The sequence below is a fragment of the Phocoena sinus genome, chromosome 18 (genome assembly GCF_008692025.1).
Source record: "Phocoena sinus isolate mPhoSin1 chromosome 18, mPhoSin1.pri, whole genome shotgun sequence".
In the NCBI taxonomy this organism is placed as follows: domain Eukaryota; kingdom Metazoa; phylum Chordata; class Mammalia; order Artiodactyla; family Phocoenidae; genus Phocoena; species Phocoena sinus.
Window position 1 is genome coordinate 18666203 of NC_045780.1, and position 20362 is coordinate 18686564.

Consider the following 20362-nt stretch of genomic DNA (forward strand, 5'->3'; position numbering starts at 1 on the left):
TATTTATGTATAAAATTTTTAAAAATCAAGGCACAACTGAACTTTGATCTTATTTTCCCTTTACACTGTACTTATAAGATAGAAACCCAGTACCATCCTATTGAAAAGACAAAAGCTAAAATTAATTATTAGTAGTAATTACCATTACTAAAATAGAGACTCATTTTAAAAATAATGGAAGATGACTTTACCAAATAAATACTCAACTTAAAATTAGAGAAACTACTGACTTAAAACATTGGAATTCAAATGTAGCCCATTTTCCCAAGTTACATCAGACTAAGAGTAAAAATAGGGTTGTGGTAGAACTCACAGAGTAGTCTCACACTCTTCCCCCATCCACACTCAAATTCTTTCAGATGATTCTAAGAATCCCCAGGGGTTTGCACAGGTACACTCCAAGAATTAGTCCTCTGAGAAACTCGATGACATTTACCATCTTCCTCCTCCCCTCCCCTGGTGTACTGAGGTATTTTCTCCTGTTGTTTCCAAAGCCAACAAAACTCTCCCTCTGCACTTCTCTCTGTGCCAAAACTACCAACGCCTCACTTGAAGGGCACTCATGTCCATACCAAGATACAGTTTTCCATGGGCACCATCTCCTGCTGCTCTCATCTTCAGCTCCAAAACCCCCATGTACATCATAGCAAAGCATATAATTATATAATTTATTTGTAGCTCTAGGACTCAGGCATGAGTGCATGGAATAGACAACATGTTCTACTAAGCCTTTTCCTTAACACTGGGCAATTGACCTTGAAGCGAACTTTTCGTACTTCTCTTCAGTTAGGATGAGGTTTTTTTCCCCTTCTTCCGTAAATAGACTGCTCTACTGCTCTGTAAATGTGCCCAAACATGCTCAAATCCTAGACCAAAAAACAGTTTAACTCAAGCTGTGACCTCAGCTGCAAAAACAATTAAGTACTTCTGATGAGAGACTTTGATGTTAATGAAATGATTTACTATATTAGTTTTCTTAAAAACCGTCTCTATTGAACATTGATATTACACTAGGCATCTTACTCAACATTGAATAAGAGCAACTCCTTTCTTGTAAGAATCTAATTTAAATTGATAATCCAAATATGCTTCAGACAGAGGTCCATCACAAAGGAGAGAACCAATCAAGAAGAATATCTTTTAGCAACTAAGACCTGGTACAACCAAATAGATAAATAAATAAATATTCGGAAAAAAAAAGAATACCTTTTATATTGAAGGCTCTGTACAAAGAACAAATGCCTTGACCTTAACAAATTTACTTTTTGTACTGATTATATTTTGCTCTCATCTCCAAGCCCACCCTTTTATGTCCTGCTCTGGGATGCTGGGGCTAGGTCTGGAAACTACATTTCCCAGACTCATTTACTAGATGCCTTCCTCTTAGGATCGGCCAATGGAGGCTGTGGTAATTAAAGAGAAATTGGAAGGCTGGTGAAGGAGAGACTGGACTTGCTTTCTATTTGCAATTCCTGTCAAAAGATAACAACTCCAAAATAGCTTCAATGTCTTTTGGCATATTTAGCACCAGCTGTGCCACATCCCTCCAATGCTACCAGGACTAGTCAATGGGTACTCCCTTATTAGCAAAAAAACCAGCCATACAACACCTCCCTCAGAGATCTAGGCATTAATTATATGAGGACTCTTCCTCTAAGCAATGAAGTTTTATCATTTAGTTCTCTGCCCTGCCCCAGCCCAGCCCAGCAGGTGTTAGCTATTTCCTTCAGCATCCCTGTTGCCTTTTCAGTTTTTCAATATCCAGGTGACTAATTCCTTGAATTCAATCCCTCTGTCTGAAATACCTAGCATGGTTTCTGATTTCCTGCCTGGACTTTGACTGGTAGATTTCAACCAGGTAGATTTAAAATATCTGGTTAAGGAGATAGTACTTACTCGTGCAGAAAAAATTCAGAAATATAACATTTGAAATGAACAGCTCTGATAAAATTTGCTCCTGGGGTTCAAAAAGGCAACCAATCACTTACTATCGGTTGATCAAACACAGGCATCGTGTTTTTAAATTAAATTTTTGGATTTAATCTTCAACATCGTGATCAAAGTACTATTAGTTCTCATTCTATAGATGAGAAACATTGGTTCCGAGAAGCTAAACATATGTTCACACACATACAGCTAAGAAGGTAACAGAGCTGGAATTCATACGTAGGTCTGTGTAACTCTAATGCATCCTTTCCATTATTCCATGTTAGCTCAGAAGGGGTGAAATTTGAAGTGAATCTTGAAGAATACGCTTCAAATAGAATGGTCAGAAGAGGGGACTTTAATGGGACTTATAGCTAACAAAAGCATGAGATTGGAAAAATCCAAGTGTGCCTGGGGGTAAAAAATAAACCTGTGTAAAAGTTTGTGATGGAAGCTATCACACTGAGCAGTGAAAGTGGGTTGGGGCCAGATTAAGAAGGACCTTGGGTGGCACATGAGGAATTTAGAAACCACATATTTTTAATCAGGGGTCAGAGAAGTGAAATGGCAAAAGTGAAAAGCTATGTGGTATTGTTGATTAATGGACTTCATCACTGATATCTGTCAAGCCACTGTTATTATCAAAGGCTTTTAAAATAACCAACAAATAAAAACAAAACAAGAGAAAAACCTTTATGGATTAACCATCAAAACAAGTGATTAGAAAAGGAGTTTTTTTTTTTTTTTTTTTTTTTAAACATCTTTATTGGGGTATAATTGCTTTACAATGGTGTGTTAGTTTCTGCTTTATAACAAAGTGAATCAGCTATACATATACATATGTTCCCATATGTCTTCCCTCTTGCGTCTCCCTCCCTCCCACTCTCCCCATCCCACCCTTCCAGGCTGTCACAAAGCACCGAGCTAATATCCCTGTGCCTTGCGGCTGCTTCCCCCCAGCTATCTACCTTACTACGTTTGTTAGTGTGTATATGTCCATGACTCTCTCTCGCCCTATCAAAACTCACCCCTCCCCCTCCCCATACCCCCAAGTCCGTTCTCCAGTAGGTCTGCGTCTTTATTCCTATCTTACCCCTAGGTTCTTCATGACATTTTTTTCCCTTAAATTCCATATATATGTGTTAGCATACGGTATTTGTCTTTTTCTTTCTGACTTACTTCACTCTGTATGACAGACTCTAGGTCTATCCATCTCATTACAAATAGCTCAATTTCATTTCTTTTTAAGGCTGAGTAATATTCCATTGTGTATATGTGCCACATCTTCTTTATCCATTCATCCGATGATGGGCGCTTAGGTTGTTTCCATGTCCTGGCTATTGTAAATAGAGCTGCAATGAACATTTTGGTACATGACTCTTTTTGAATTTTGGTTTTCTCAGGGTATATGCCCAGTAGTGGGATTGCTGGGTCATATGGTAGTTCTATTTGTAGTTTTTTAAGGAACCTCCATACTGTTCTCCACAGTGGCTGAACCAATTCACATTCCCACCAGCAGTGCAAGAGTGTCCCCTTTTCTCCACACCCTCTCCAGCATTTATTGTTTCTAGATTTTTTGATGATGGCCATTCTGACTGGTGTGAGATGATATCTCATTGTAGTTTTGAGAAAAGGAGTTTTAACTTTGCATAAATTTCAGGGTTAGCAGAAAACAAACATCAAGCAAAAAAAAAAAAAAGCTTTTAGAGAAAGAAACCGCGGTTTTTATCAGAGGGAAAATAAAAGAGTATTGATACTTATTTATCCTTTGCTGTAAGATAAATCAAAGTCCTAAATTAATCTACATGGCTATGAGAAATGTTAAGTACTTTTTATAGAAAGGTATTATTATTTGACTAATACATTTTTAGAGGATAAAATGAAAAAATATTAAAATGACAGGTCAACAACCCTAAATTGAGAGATACCAATAAAGTGGGCCACCTATCAGCCTGTCAGTGGACTATTATGTTCTGTTACAAACCTCTTCTTGAAGCAATTGGATTCAGACACATTATAGGTTAGATAGAGTTTTGTGGGCTAGCCTGAAAATTCAACTGTCATTTATAACTTGGTTTCCATGGCAAAATGCCTTTGCAAGTTCTAAACAGCAGACTTTCAAATTAACTTTTGGAATATAACCCACTTGCAACTTAGGGACTGCCTGTGCTTTGAATGTAGATTGTCTATTATAACCGGGCTTTAAGTCTATGGAATATCAGAGGATTTCAAATTTGTATCTTTCTTTCAAAATCCAGTACCTTATTTGGGAAAAGGGGATTTAAAAAAGCAACCCACCTGGTGTGAAGAAAGGCAAATCCAATGACTTTTTTCCATTAATGGCCTGATTATATGGAAGCAAACATTTTGTCTATAAGAAGAGTAAAGAATTTTTTTAAAAAACCTGAGTATTTATATAATGGAAGACAGTATTTGTTATCTTTTTTCATACACTTTGTCTCTACAATGCAAAGGTAACTCAAAGAAAAGAACTGCTTCCATTAACCTTTAAATGCCTGCTTAAACTATTCTTAATTATGACCTTTGTATGCTGTAGGTGAAAATTTTCTAGACTAGATTTGTAAGGATTATTGCAGTAATTTTCCATCGAACAGTATGCAAAAAGACGTAGACAAAGACCTATAAATGAAACTTGGTGTTAAAAATTGTTTCTTTTCAAGAGGATGAAATATTTGTTGTTCATATATAAAACATTTGATTGGATTTCCAGTTAATTTTGCTCTTTCAAGTAATTTCTTTTTTCCTCTTTAGAAAGAGAATAATTGAAATAGATACAGCAAAATAAGAAATATTTCTCTCTTCTATCAACTTGTGCTTTATTGAAGACTTGTTTAAGCTTATTAAATTCATAGCTGATAGGTTTGGGACTCTATATATGACACAAAGTTCTGGTTTTCCATCAGTTAGGTAAGCTAGTGGATGCTGGCATTCTTAATGATGGCTCACTTGTTATTTTACCCTTGGAATTTTTGTTTGTTTGCTTCTTTTATAAACCAGACTTCTTCCTGGTCTATTTATTACATAGGTGGTAGGGATCATACCATTTATAGTGAGATCCTAGAAACATTTTTTTCTATAAGATACCCTAGTATGTTTTGAAGTCTTAGCCTGACAGTTTGAAAATTGTTATCTTTATTTAGAGTTTACCTGGTCCTTTATTTTTACCTATTGTTTTTCAAATACTTCATTTTGTATTTTTCATAATGACACCTGAAAGCCAGCAGCCTGGGAGTCAAAAACTTTGGATGCTAGTTTACTCTTTCAACAAGTACTTCCTGAGGACCTTTTGTGTAGTGCATTCATAGCCATTCAGTTCTACAAGTGTTTTAATTTCTATTATGATTTTCTCTATGATCCACAGAGTTATTCAGGAGTACTTTTTAGTTCTTTCCAAACATTTTATTCTGGAATTCTAATCTTTTTTACCCTGGGCAGAGAACATGTTTTATACATTAGCTGTTCTTTGAAGTTGTTGAACTCTCTTTGGTGATGTAATATGTGGTCATTAAAAAAAAAAAAAGTGCACTTGAAAAGAATGTATATTTTCTATTTGATGCAAAAGTCTATTCATATCAACTGGCTCAAACTTGTTAGTTTCGTTGTTCAACTCTTGAATATTCTTATTAGTCATTTTGAGTTTCAGCTCTCAGTTAAAAATCTCCCATGGAGATTGTCAGTTTGTCCACGTCTCCTAGTAATTTAGTAAGAAATTGCTTTATATATTTTGGGGCTATGCTTTTACGGACACATATGTTGAAGATTGCTATATTTTCTTGGTGGATCATTCTTTCTTCTTATTATTCAATATCTCTCTTTATATTATTAATACCTTTTCCCTTAAATTCTATTTTGGCTCATTTTATTTTTGCTATCAAATGTTTTTCTATTTCTCTGATTTAGCATATATCATTTTTCTGTCCCTTTATCTTTTGTCTTTCTGTGAAGTTATATTTCACATGTGTCTCGTATAAGAATCCAGAGGCTGTATTTTCTATACATTCTGATTATCTCTACCATTTTATAGGTGAGTATAATCTATTTATATTTATTGTGATTACTTATCTATTTACACATATTTCTACACTCTTAGTTGTATTTTCTTTTTATCATATTTTTCTTTGCTTTCTCCCTCCTTTCTGCTCTCTAATGGGTTAAACAAAGTTTTCCATGTGCCCCATAATTTGCTCTGCTGGCTTGGAAATTACAGATTATTTTTCTGTTCTTTCAATGGGCTTATTTACTTATTTCTATTTCTATCCTCTCGCTGAGCACAATTCCAATTTTGGCATACTTTACTCTTTAGTATATACAACTCCCCTGCTTTCTCAATGCTCTCATTTTGTTACTGTTTTCGTTACTTCTAAAGTTTTAATATATTTCTTAATTGAACATAAAAATAAATTTATATATTAATTTATATTCAGTTATTCATATTTACTAACATATTTTTAGCTATTTCTATTCTCCTTGTTGTTTCTCGTATCCTACACTTTCCCTCTAGGTTCACTTTTCTTTGTGTGGAATGAAGCATGTACTTTAATAGCTCTTTTAGTGAAGGTCTGTGAAAATTTTGTACTGGATCAAGTGGTTCCTAACCATATCTGAACCAGATACATCTTTTTGTAATTAATATTTTGTAATGCCTTCTTTACTTCATGAAATAAAATACATAGATAATATAACAACAATACATACAATTTTTAAGCAATCAGTACATCATAACTGCTATATAATGCATTAGTAAAAGGAAAGTAAGTTATCAAAAATAAAGTACTTTTTCACACGTAAATAAATGTTTGAATATGACCACACTAGAAAACATGATAGAAAGGGCAGACAGCAGAAGCAAGAAGAACTACAATCCTGCAGCCTGTAGAACAAAAACCACATTCACAGAAAGATAGACAAGATGAAAAGGCAGAGGGCTATGTACCAGATGAAGGAACAAAATAAAACCTCAGAAAAACAACTAAATGAAGTGAAGATAGGCAACCTTCCAGAAAAAGAATTCAGAATAATGATAGTGAAGATGATCCAGGACCTCGGAAAAAGAATGGAGGCAAATATCGAGAAGATGCAAGAAATGCTTAAAAAAGACTTAGAAGAATTAAAGAACAAACAAACAGAGATGAACAATACAAAAACTGAAAGGAAAACTACACTAGAAGGAATCAATAGCAGAATAACTAAGGCAGAAGAACTGATAAGTGACCTGGAAGAATGGTGGAATTCAGTGCTGTGCAACAGAATAAAGAAAAAAGAATGGAAAGAAATGAAGACAGCCGAAGAGACCTCTGGGACAACATTAAATGCAATAACATTCGCATTATATGGGTCCCAGAAGGAGAAGAGAGAGAGAAAGGACCAGAGAAAATATTTGAAGAGATTAAGGTTGAAAACTTCCCTAACATGGGAAAGGAAATAGACACCCAAGTCCAGGAAGCACAGCAAGTCCCATACAGGATAAACCCAAGGAGAAACACACTGAGACACATAGTAATCAAACTGGCAAAAATTAAAGACAAAGAAAAATTATTGAAAGCAGCAAGGGAAAAATGACAAATAACATACAAGGGAACTCCCATAAGGTTAACAGCTGATTTCTCAGCAAAAACTCTACAAGCCAGAAGGGAGTGGCATGATATACCTAAAGTGAGGAAAGGCAAGAACCTACAACCAAGATTACTCTACCCAGCAAGGATCTCATTCAGATTTGATGGAGAAATCAAAAGCTTTACAGACAAGCAAACACTAAGAGAATTCAGCACCACCAAACTACCTCTACAACAAATGGTAAAGGAACTTCTCTAAGTGGGAAACACAAGAGGAGAAAAGGACCTACAAAAACAAACCCAAAACAATTAAGAAAATGGTCATAGGAACATACATATCGATAATTACCTTAAACGTGAATGGATTAAATGCTCCAACCGAAAAACACAGGCTTGCTGAATGGATACAAAAACAAGACCCATCTATATGCTGTCTACAAGAGACCCACTTCAGACCTAGGGACACATACTGACTGAAAGGGGATGGAAAAAGATATTCCATGCAAATGGAAATCAAAAGAAAGCTGGAGTAGCAATTCTCATATCAGACAAAATCGACCTTAAAATAAAGAATGTTACAAGAGACAAGGAAGGACACTACATAATGATCAAGGGATCAATCCAAGAAGAAAATATAACAATTAAAAATATATATGCAGCCAACATAGGAGCACCTCAATACATAAGGCAACTACTAACAGCTATAAAAGAGGAAATCGACAGTAACACAATAATAGTGGGGGACTTTAACACCTCACTTACACCAATGGACAGATCATCCAAAATAAAAATAAATAGGGAAACAGAAGCTTTTAATGACACAATAGACCAGATAGGTTTAATTGATATTTATAGGACATTCCAACCAGAAACTGCAGGTTACACTTTCTTCTCAAATGTGCATGGAACATTCTCCAAGATAGATCACATCTTCTGTCACAAATCAAGCCTCAGTAAATTTAAGAAAATTGAAAGCATATCAAGCATCTTTTCTGAACCACAATGCTATGATATTAGAAATGAATTACAGGGAAAACAACATAAAAAACACAAACACATGGAGGCTAAACAATACGTTACTAAATAACCAAGAGATCACTGAAGAAATCAAAGAGGAAATCAAAAAACACCTAGAGGGCTTCCCTGGTGGCACAGTGGTTGAGAATCCGCCTGCCGATACAGGGGACACGGGTTCGTGCCCTGGTCCTGGAGGATCCCACATGCCGTAGAGTGGCTGGGTCCGCAGCCTGTGCTCCGCAATGGGAGAGGCCACAACAGTGAGAGGCCTGCGTACCGCAAAACAAACAAACAAACAAACAAACAAAACACCTAGAGACAAATGACAATGGAAACACGACGATCCAAAACCTATGGGATGCAGCAAAAGCCGTTCTAAGAGGGACGTTTATAGCTATACAAGCCTACCTCAAGAAACAAGAAAAATCTCAAATAAACAATCTAACCTTACACCTAAAGCAACTAGAGAAAGAAGAACAAACAAAACCCAAAGTTAGCAGAAGGAAGGAAATCATCAGAGCAGAAAATAAATGAAATAGAAACAAAACAATAGCAAAGATCAATAAAACTAAAAGCTGGTTCTTTGAGAAGATAAACAAAATTGATAAACCATTAGCCAGACTCATCAAGAAAAAGAGGGAGAGAACTCAAATCAATAAAATTAGAAATGGAAAAAGAGAAGTTACAAAAGACACTGCAGAAATACAAAGCATCCTAAGAGACTACTACAAGCAACTTTATGCCAGTAAAATTGACAACCTGGAACAAATGGACAAATCGTTAGAAAGGTATAACCTTCAAAGACTGAACCAGGAAGAAACAGAAAATATGAACAGACCAATCACAAGTAATGAAATTGAAACTGTGATTAAAAATCTTCCAACATGGGGCTTCCCTGGTGGCACAGTGGTTGAGAGTTCCAGCCAACATGGGTTCGTACCCCAGTCCGGGAAGATCCCACATGCTGCGGAGAGGCTGGGTCCGTGAGCCATACCCACTGAGCCTGCATGTCTGGAGCCTGTGCTCCGCAACGGGAGAGGCCACAGCGGTGAGAGGCCCACGTACCGCAAAAAAAAAAAAAAAAAAAAATCTTCCATCAAACAAAAGTCCAGGACCAGATGGCTTCACAGGTGAATTGTATCAAACAGTTAGAGAAGAGATAACACCCACCCTTCTCAAACTCTTCCAAAAAATTGCAGAGCGAGGAACACTCCCAAACTCATTCTATGAGGCCACCATTACCCTGATACCAAAACCAGACAAAGATACTACAAAAAAAGAAAATTACAGAGCAATATCACTGATGAATATAGATGCAAAACTCCTCAACAAAATGCTAGCAAATAGAATCCAACAACATATTAAAAGGATCATACAACATGATCAAGTGGCATTTATCCCAGGGATGCAAGGATACTTTAATATATGCAAATCAATCAATGTGATACACCATATTAACAAACTGAAGAATAAAAACCATATGATCATCTCAATAGATGCAGAAAAAGGTTTTAACAAAATACAACACACATTTATGATAAAAACTCTCCAGAAAGTGAGCATAGAGGGAACCTACCTCAACATAATAAAGGCCATATATGACAAACCCACAGCAAACATCATTCTCAATGGTGAAAAACTGAAAGCATTTCCTCTAAGATCAGGAACAAGACAAGGATATCCACTCTCACCACTATTTTGCAACATAGTTTTGGAGGTCCTAGCCTCAGCAATCAGAGAAGAAGTAAAACTGTCACTGTTTGCAAATGACATGATATTATACATAGAGAATCCTAAAAATGCCACCAGAAAACTATTAGAGCTAATCAATGAATTTGGTAAAGTTGCAGGATACAAAATTAATGCACAGAAATCTCTTGCATTCCTATACACTAATGATGAAAAATCTGAAAGATAAATTAAGGAAACACTCCCATTTACCACTGCAACAAAAAGAATAAAATACCAAGGAATAAACCTATCTAGGGAGACAAAAGACCTGTATGCAGAAAACTATAAGACACTGATGAAAGAAATTAAAGATGATACCAGATGTAGAGATATACCATGTGCTTGGATTGGAAGAATCAATATTGTGAAAATGACTATACTACCCAAAGCAATCTACAGATTCAATGCAATCCCTATCAAATTACCAATGGCAGTTTTTACTGAACTTGAACAAAAAATCTTAAAATTTGTATGGAGACACAAAAGACCCTGAATAGCCAAAGCAGTCTTGAGGGAAAAAAACGGAGCTGCAGGAATCAGACTCCCTGACTTCAGACTATAGTACAAAACTACAGTAATCAAGACAATATGGTACTGGTACAAAAACAGAAACATAGATCAATGCAACAAGATAGAAAGCCCAGAGATAAACCCACGCACCTATGGTGAACTAGTCTATGACAAAGGAGCCCAGGATATACAATGGAGAAAAAAAGTCTCTTCAATAAGTTGTGCTGGGAAAACTGGACAGCTACATGTAAAAGAATGAAATTAGAACACTCCCTAACACCATACACAAAAATTAACTGAAAATGGATTCGAGACCTAAATGTAAGACCAGACACTATAAAACTCTTAGAGGAAAACATAGGAAGAACACTCTTTGACATAAATCACAGCAAGATCTTTTTTAATTCACCTCCTAGAGTAATGGAAATAAAAACAAAAATAAACAAGTGGGACCTAATGAAACTTCAAAGCTTTTGCACAGCAAAGGAAACCATAAACAAGACTAAAAGACAACCCTCAGAATGGGAGAAAATATTTGCAAACGAATCAATGGACAAAGGATTAATCTCCAAAATATATAAACAGCTCATGCAGCTCAATATTAAAGAAACAAAAAACCCAATCCAAAAATGGGCAGAAGACCTAAATAGACATTTTTCCAAAGAAGAAGCACATGAAAAGCTGCCAAGGAGCACATGAAAAGCTGTGCAACATCACCAATTATTAGAGAAGTGCAAATCAAAAGTACAACACCAGTTAGAATGGGCATCATCAGAAAATCTACAAACAACAAATTCTGGAGAGGGTGTGGAGAAAAGGGAACCCTCTTGCATTGCTGGTGGGAATGTAAATTGATACAGCCACTATGGAGAACAGTATGGAGGTTCCTTAAAAAACTAAAAATAGAATTACCATATGACTCAGCAATCCCACTACTGGGCATATACCCAGAGAAAACCATAATTCAAAAAGACACATGCACCCCAATGTTCATTGCAGCACTATTTACAATAGCCATGTCATGGAAGCAACCTATATGCCCATCGACAGATAAATGGATAAAGAAGTTGTGGTACATATATTCAATGGAATATAACTCCGCCATAAAAAGGAACGAAATTGAGTCATTTGTTGAGACATGGATGGATCTAGAGACTGTCATACAGAGTGAAGTAAGTCAGAAAGAGAAAAACAAATATCATATATTAAAGCATGTATGTGGAACCTAGAAAAATGGTACAGATGAACCAGTTTGCAGGGCAGAAGTTGAGACACAGATGTAGAGAACAAACGTATGGACACCAAGGGGAGAAAGCCACGTGTGGGTGGGGATTGTGGTGTGTTGAATTGGGCGATTGGAATTGACATGTATACACTGATGTGTATAAAATTGATGCCTAATTAGAACCTGCTGTATAAAAAAATTAATAAAATAAAATTCAAAATTTAAATTAAAAAAAAAACTTCTAGGGCCAGAGCAGCCCCCTTGTCTGGACACTGCTGGAGACACACCAACTGTTACTCATCCTCTGACTCTCCTTTTCCTACCCTCCATGCAAAGATAATGTCCTTGAGAGACACCTGAGAAACACCCTTGCTCAAAAAAAAAAAAAAAAAGAAAAAGAAAACACTATGGAGTAGTCACATGCTTACATATACTTATAGTGTTTAAGTTTGGATTTAAGAGAAGGAAAGCAATATTTAACTCAATGTTATCAGTATTTTAATTTTAGATTTTATCATTTATCTTATTTACTGCTTATTTTATGTTTGACTTTAAATAAAGAGGCTAAATATATATACACACCCACACATGCACATCCATGCATAGAATCGTATGATTATAATAGCTACAAGGTATAGATGTATTGTTATTGAGACTCAGATTCCTTCAATGGCCTTGCTATTGATGACATAATTTTCCAAAATGGTGAAAAATCCTTAGTAAAGTTTTAAACAAAACAAAGTACAATTGTCTCTCTCTCAATCTGCATCATAGTTGTTTTCCTGGACAATATGGCATGCACTATTTTTGTGTTCCTATGTAAAATGGAGATAAATTTTAGGTTCAGACGATTATAGAGAGGATTTCCACCTACATGTCTATATGGTAGGACATTAAAGAGTCATTAAGGACAACACAGCGTTTTGTTATATGGGACTTTCTCAGCACACTGCTGGCCATCCAGCACCCCGGCCCTCCTGCCCTCCTGATTTAGTTGAATCAGAATTACTGGGGTTGGAGTATCATACTTGTGATGCATGTGATTCATAGACCAAACTCTGAGCGACCGGGCTCTTGTACAATATTTTAAAGGGGGCTAGTCGGCATCTGATTTACATTGCATTTCACCACTCCATTGCCCTGAAAAGTCCTTCCCCTTTTTCATCCCCCTGGTATACTTTTACTTATCTGTTAAGCGTAGAGTGCAGGTAGACTCTACATTTATTCCTTTCCAAAGCTCTCCCACAGCTCCTATATGCCTTTATGTATTTCTCAGGGCAATAGGGATTTTTTATATCAAATTATTTATTTGAACATCCATGTCACTGGGCTAAAATCCTTGAGGGCAGGAAAATATTTCTGTCCATCATGGGTTTTTTCCCTCTGGCATCTTAGATATTTGTTAACTTGAATTGAAAAATGAAGAAATTCTCTTTTCATTGAGAATTCTCATAGAAGTTTATTCTAAAATCAATCTCATATATTTGGACTTCTCTATCTATATAAAAGTTTTATTCATTTTATCTTTTTCTCTCTTAGATCAAGTTTCCTGGGAATATGTACATATACATTCACCTACGTACGTTAAAAATATCACGTATTAGTTATTGTGGCAGGGATAGTTGCCTTCCTAACATGAGAATTCCTCTTCTTACACGTAAGCCATCAAAACAAAACAAAAACTCATATTTCTCAGTCTTCCTTGCAGAAAAGGGCAATCATCTTTTCAATTCTGAGATGGGAATAGAAATTATTGAGTAGGACCTCCAGGAAAACCCTTAAAAGGAGGACAGATTTAGCTGTTTTGAACATTTTTGCCCTTTTCCCTTCAATCTTCACTTTCTTCCAGCAGGAACATGGACACACAGTTGGGAAGTTAAGTGGCTATCTTGGAACCCAAAGTGATGAGCAGAGTAGGATGGCTGAATGGAAGGATATAGGAGCTTTGGATACCGATTGCATCATGGAGCTGCGGACCAGCCCTCAATTTTCTACTTCTAGATTTCTTGCAGGTAGAGAAACGCCTAATTTATTCAAGCTACTCTTCCCTTTCTCACTTTTTTTCCTCCCTCCCTTCCTTCCTTCCCTCCCTCCTTTCTTCCTTCCTTCCTCCCTTCTTCTCTCCCTTCCTTCTTTCCTTCTTCCCTCCCCCCCTCCCTCCCTTCCTTCCTTCTTTACTTTCCCCACCCTCTCTTTTTTGGGTTTCTGCAGTAGAATGCAAATATTTGACTGATGATTACCTAGCCTCATCAATGAGTAAGGTTACATTCCTATTAACCTATGGTAGTGCAGCAGAAAACTAACTAAAAAAACTTGTTATTGCTTGGTTGTTTATTTGACCACTATAGAGATCAAACATATATTCTATCTGCCCTCTCCATGACTAAGTTATAAAGTGGCATTTATAAAATCAATGTTGTGTTTATAAAAGTCATATATGTCTGTGTATATATAAAAAATATATATACTGATACATACACACAGCTACTTATAAACATGTTTACCATGGCCCCCAATAATTGATAATGGTGGAATTTTAGATTATTTTTACTTCATTTCTTATATATATATATATATATATATATATATATATATATATATTTTTTTTTTTTTGCGGTATGTGGGCCTCTCACTGTTGTGGCTTCTCCCATTGCAGAGCATAGGCTCTGGATGCGCAGGCTCAGCGGCCATGGCTCACGGGCCCAGCCTCTCCGCGGCATGTGGGATCTTCCCGGACCGGGGCATGAACCCATGTCCCCTGCATCGGCAGGCGGACTCTCAACCACTGCACCACCAGGAAGCCCTCTTATAATTTTATATTTAAAATCTTACATGACTGTGAATGTGTGATCTTTATAATACCAAAAACAATAACACAACTTCAAAAAAAAAGTGAAGTATAATAGTAACAACATTCTTATTATTAAAAAGAAAACATTTTTCCTAAGAATATTATTTAAACAACAATTTTGGGGGGGTGGTGAAGCAAAGGACAAGCTTTTAAGTCAACAGAAAGGATTTGGGCTCTTGTACTCTCTGGGAGCCCTGAGCTGCCACTTAAAAAAGTCTGACTGGACCACTATGATGGAAAGGCCACTTCAGGTGCATGTCCTACTTGAGCCCAGCCTTCCAGCCATTGCCACGAAGGCACCAGGCAGTAATTGCAGCCATCTTGGACCCTGTCAACTCCACATGGAACAGAAGAATCACCCAGCTTATCTCTGGCCTACAACATCATGATATATAATAAAATGATTTTTGTTAGACAAAAAAGATCTTGAATCTCTTTCTCTTTTCTTTGGATAGTGGTCCTACCTACCCTGGTATCCACTTTTTAAAAAAAAATTTAATTAATTAATTAATTTTTATTTTTGGCTGTGCTGGGTCTTCGTTGCTGCTCACTGGCTTTCTCTCGTTGCAGTGAGCGGGGGGTACTCTTTGTTGCGGTGTGCAGGCTTTCTCGTTGTTGCAGGGCATGGGCTCTAGGCATGTGGGCTTCAGTAGTTGTGGCACATAGACTCAGTAGTTGTGGCTTGTGGGCTCCAGAGCACAGGCTCAGTAGTTGTGGTGCACAGGCTTAGTTGCTCGGCAGCATGTGGGATCTTCCCGGACCAGGGATTGAACCCACGTCCGCTGTATTGGCGGACGGATTCTTAACCGCTGTGCCACCAGGGAAGTCCCATGGTATCCACTTCTAAGGCTAGAGCCTTACTGTCTAAGGGTGGCTCTCCTACATGGTGTCTGGGGCCTCCTTGGGACTGAGGGGATTGTGCCAGGGTTACTCTTTGTCCTGTCCCACCTATTTTACAAGCAGCCATCTTAAAATCTTTCTATTGTTAAACACAGGAAGCTACAAAATGATCAGTGTGTTTGAGAAGAAGAATGGGGACATTGACTAAAGTAGACAGGATTTAGAGTAGTTCTAAAGAGAACATGTGCTAAAATATACAGTCAACACCATGAAAATCACCAGGGCTACTGCATTGCAGCTTCTTAGGATTTTATGTTAACAGAACCCCCTGCAGTTACACAGCAGCAGTGGTTTGGGAGGCACTCTGGGAAAATATAATGAAACGTAAGGGATACAGCCGTATTAGGCAGGGTTCTCCAGAGAAACAGAACCGACAGGATATATGTGGATGTGTAGATACAGGAGGAGATTTATTATAGGAATTGGCTCCCATGGTTAAGCAGGTCCAGAAGTCCCATGATCTGTGTCTGCAAGCTGGAGAACCAGGAAAGCCTGCGTGTAATTCAGGTCTAGTCTGAAGGCCTGAGAACCCGGGGAACTGAGGGCGCAAGTCTTTCTCTGAAGCAGAAGGCTTCTGAACAAGGAGCACCAGATGTGTGATGGCAGGAGAAAATAGGTGTGCCAGCTCTCGCAAAGAGAGAAAAAATTTGCCCTTCCTCTCCATTTTTGTTCTTTTCAGGCCCTCCATGGACTGGATGATGCCTACCCACATGGGAGAGAGTGATCTTCCTTACTCGGTCTGCTGAATCAAATGATAATCTCTTCCAGAAACACCTTCACAGACACACCCAGAAACCATTTTTTATTTTTGTAACATTAGGCATCACAACAACCTTCCCTCAAAGCATTTATAACCTAGCTGAAGAGGGCAAATATATTCAGACAGTAAGGTAACCAATAAGATTTCTGTCTTATATGCATGTCTTACATACAACATATGTATAATAAGTGCCATAGGATTTCAGAGATGGGAGACCAGCACTGTAGGCCAGCATGACCTAGAAAGCGCCTGGAAAGGGTGTTATCCTGTTGGCCCGTGAAGGTAGGCAGGAAGTCTTACAGGCACACTATAGGGGGAAAAAATGCCTTCCCTGTTCCAAAGGAGTTCATTGAACTAGAAATTCTTTACTTAATAAAACTTAAGTAAAAATTTTTTACCCTTAAAATTTTTTTCCTACACCATAATTTATATTGTGTTTCTCTTAGCAGTGAAATTCACATTATATGAAGTATTATACATGAAGTACTGTAGTTAGCTTCTCAATGGAGAAAGCCGGTCTATATAGTTTAGATAAGGCTTAAGTATATAGTATGAAAAATAAATCCTTAAATTCACTTGATCTAGAATCTGTTGTAAAATATCATATTTATAAACAAAAAAAGAGAAATCTGAGATCTTTAAAGGTTCTTATTTTCTAAGTACTTATTCAAATCCTTCTTTCATATATTAGTATTATTTATTATACTTAAAATGTTAAAAATTAGATGAGTCCAACTCAGGGAACAAGAAGCCAGCTTCTCAGGCTTTTCTTGGCTTAAATACCTTCTTCAGCTCCTAGCCCAAAGCTGTTTACATGAGTACATCATATTCTCAGTACTTAATTGCTGAATGAATAACTACATGAATAAGGAAGATTCAGAGGGGAAAAAATTAGCAAAACCTGGTTATCACATTCTAGTAAATATTTTGGCTGCTGAAATTGAAACCAAACCATCTTGTTTAAGAATAGATGACTCAGGGGCTTCCCTGGTGGCGCAGTGGTTGAGAGTCCGCCTGCCGGTGCAGGGGACATGGGTTTGTGCCCCGGTCCGGGACGATCCCACATGCCGCGGAGCGGCTGCGCCCGTGAGCCATGGCCGCTGGGCCTGCGTGTCTGGAGCCTTTGCTCCGCAGCGGGAGAGGCCACAACAGTGAGAGGCCCGCGTACCTCAAAAAAAAAAAAAAAAAAAAAGAATAGATGACTCAGAATTACACACAAAAATATCAAGTTGCTAGATTTAAATGTACATTGCTCTTTCTCATTATAGATTCATTGTATTCTCTAGTTATGCTAGAACCATTTTCAGGCTTAAACTTCCAATATTTCATTGTGACTCACTGCATGCTTTAAAAACAAAGAAATGACAAAGGTCCTGAGGCCACCCATCACAACATATAAAGTGAATTAGCAATTCACTGAGCTGTTTTTTTTCCTTGCTCGCATTTTCTAAGTGTTTTTTGCAATAAGCATAGGTTCCTTTTGTAATAAGGAAAAAAGAATACTAAACTTCATTGAAAAATATAGTAGGTTTGAAAGGATATAAAAGGGTTCAGGATTTTAACCAGTCACTATGATTTTATGGTATGGGGTGATTGTAGATCAATTATTTTCTTCGTATTTTCCACTCTCACAGCACTTTAACATGTGTCATTCAGCAGTTTAGCTAGGTTGGAGGTAAGAGGCTCTCTTGGCCTGCTTGGAACAGATTCCAGCAGGTAGTTCCTGTATTTAAAACTCTTTGAAGAAGAAAGGTATTATTTGAGTATTAAGCATTATTATGAACATCCTGCCTTTTAAAAGCTCAAAGGGAAAGACAAAAGGACCTGTCCTTATTAGTATTTCCAATTAAACTGGGAAGGATAAATTATTTCCAAACCATCTAATCTTTCCTACATGTCCCCACCACCTCCGCCTCTACATTTCAGTCAAATCTACAGATGGGGAGAGACATGAATCCAACCTTTAATTTTACTCTTAGCTCTAATAAACACATTTATTATAGGGTTTCCCTGCATGTTTGTTTGTACGCACAGTCTTAGAGGAGTCCGTTTGCTTCTGCTAACGAGGTTTAACAATACTCTCATGAGCAGTACTACTTGCTCCCCCCTTCCCCCGCCCCAGTCGAGTGGGTAATACAGGAACATGTGGCTGTTTAGTTTGGGCTCTCATAAAGCATTCTGCCAAGTCCTTTAACAGTGATATGGAGGTGTAAATTTGTCTGGGTATAATAATCATTCCTAAAGAGCCATCAAATATACTTCTAGAGATTAGTTACTGGGAAGTTTTTACCCTTTTGCAGGGAATTAACAATAGTCTTAATACAATTGCTAGTTAAATTAATTGAATGATCAGACCCTTTGCACGAAGTCAATTTTTTTGACTTGTATGCTTGATGCTTACCCAGCCATCCCTCATAGCTTTCAACCTCCTGAGTTATAACTCCAAAGTCACCCAGCTTTAAACTGGCCAAAGAGCTCAGGATTTGATATAAATGATATTTTGAGGGGTCCAAATTGAATTTCAAAATGATGTTAAGGAATCCCAAATAACAACTTGCATATCTGTCACAAGTACAATGATTCAAAAAGGGGTATGTCTAAACAGATTAGAGACTCAATAGAGAACATCATAAATTTAGACCAGATAATTAGAGGATATAATTTTTAGCCCACTGGGATGTGTTTTGAATTCAACACCAGTTATTTTTGGTAGAAGGTTGAGTCTGAATATTTCAAATGAAAGGGCACCATGTTAAATTACCTGTTCTAAAATGAGGACCTTTGTTCTCTTCATGAGATTCTCTTTTAGAAGTACAGTGTGATAAATTAAAATTTAGACTGTGTACCAAACGGAAAGTATGAAATCCCATCTTTAATTACTTGAGAAATCAAGGTTTGCAAAATCATGGTTCCTCAGAGGGCTGTTTTGCTTCCGGTAAATGTATCGACTCCATAAAGACCAAACTCCTTGCCCCATTACAAGGGTAAATAGTTTCAGTTAAAAAATATAATTTCTCTCTGAATGTACGAATTTAAAAGCCTAAACTCATTGTATGCTAGTAGTCTGGCAGCTGTAACAGCAGCCTCAAATGAAGAGTTCACTGCATCCCTCAAGAAGGATCATCAAGAACCTGATGGCATCATTTAGGTTATCTAGGGGGTCCCTTGCACCATGTTACTGTCACCAGGGAGCTCTATTAAGGTGATGGAGACAGTCATCATGAGTCATGAAACTTAGTTTTTTGATCACAGACTATAAATGTATAAGGAAATAGTATCAGCATCCACTCTGTTAGTGTGGGAAGCCTAGCTTTAAAAATAACTTGGGAGTTAAGGGTGACCTAATATATGCTCCCTCAGTCTTGCCCTCATACTTTGGTCCTCCCTCCAATTCTCTCTTCAGGAATAACCTTCCCATCCCCCAGTTGCTGGGCATATTGGGTGCTGTCAGCCCACACTGTTTCTCACTGGAACTGCCACAGCGAACTGCCTTTACCAAGGAACTACTCCCGCTAAGCGGCAGCTTGTGGCCAGTGACTGGATGATATGGGGATAAAAGGACCAGCTCCCATGCCTCAATATGGGACAACACGTGGCCCCAAAGCCCCTTAAAGGATTGACTGAGGCCTCAACTGCAACAACGTTGCAGGTCAACTCCTCTGCTTTCAACTTCGGTCTTCACTCCCTTATAGGTATATCTCCTGAGAGCGCTCTCCAAGTGAAGTTTTTGCAATCAACACCTCATCTATCCCTCTTTTCAGGGAAGCCAATTTAACACACAGATCGTCAACATGGGCTGACCAGTTGTGTTGGCAGAACATGTGGCTACTTAGATTGACCTTCTGGACAAAAATATTACTACGACCAAG